The sequence below is a fragment of the Parasteatoda tepidariorum genome, chromosome 5 (genome assembly GCF_982258835.1).
Source record: "Parasteatoda tepidariorum strain Cologne lab strain chromosome 5, Ptep-v5.0, whole genome shotgun sequence".
Lineage (NCBI taxonomy): Eukaryota > Metazoa > Arthropoda > Arachnida > Araneae > Theridiidae > Parasteatoda > Parasteatoda tepidariorum.
This window is the reverse complement of record NC_141759.1, coordinates 16,411,636-16,412,842: the sequence shown is the minus strand read 5'-3', so window position 1 is coordinate 16,412,842 and position 1,207 is coordinate 16,411,636.

Sequence of the window (1,207 nt, the reverse complement as noted above, 5' to 3'; positions counted from 1 at the left end):
CGAAGTCTAAAAAAGTATACTTTAATATATATATATATATATATATATATATATATATATATATATATATATATATATATATATATATATATATATATATATATATATATATATATATATATATATATATATATATATATATATATATATATATAGCAGTACGTACACGCATTTACGATGTATACGTTTGTCTTCTGCAGAGCCGTTTTTAAGGATGGGCCAAGTGGGCCCTGGCCCAGGGCCCCCGAGCTCTAATGGGGCCCCCAAAAGTCTAAAATCTCATTGCATTAATTGTTTTTTTTTTTAAATTCTAACTCAATTATTATTTATAACTTAAGAGGGCCCCCAAACCCCACTTTTTTCTTCTTTTTTTTAAAGTTTTATTCAGAGCTGAGGCCCTCTGAAGAACATAATATACATATTTTTTTCTTTCTTACACTGTTGGATTCTTTTCAAAATCTAATCGCAGTGCTTATAAATATAAAATTGTTACTCTTCACTTTTCTAACTAAAAGAGCAATAAAAAGCTCTTTCCACTAATGAAAATATCCCCACTTTCATAGCTACCACCCACAGAGTTGTCAAATAGCCTTCTCACCTTACACTGTGGGAAAATGTCTTTAGCTTCTTTATATTGCCTCGGGGCTCTTTTTTCCTAACTTCGAAAATATCAGATATCCACAGAAACACCCCTTTGTCTGATTTCTGCTCATAAATTTCTAGGAAGAAAAATTTCTTGGGCTGTAAATAGGGGGAGAGTCTTCTTAGAATTCCATTGGGTCACTCTGTCTTGAGATTTCCATAGTGCCTTTAAATTGGGCCTCGTTCAATTCTAAATTTTCTTTCATAGAAAATGTATATATTTTTTTAAATTTTTTATAAAAGCATTTTTTTTTAATCATCTTAAATATTTCAACTAGCCTAATAGTTTTATTTGCTTAACTTAGTTGATTTTATTTTGTTATTTTTCAAATTAATCGTAAGAGAATCCGTGAATTGGAATTTCTACATCAAATTTTCGTTGGATATTAAAGAAGACATAAATCTTTCACGTTGGAGGTAAGCAAATGTTTTTATTATATCAATTTTGGTTGTGGTTAGGGAAAACATGAAAGGTTTGCGCAGTTTTTTATATATACGTTGTGATTTTTTTGTTTATTTATTTAAATGGCCGGCCAATATTCAATTCCCTCTTTGACTGGCCTGT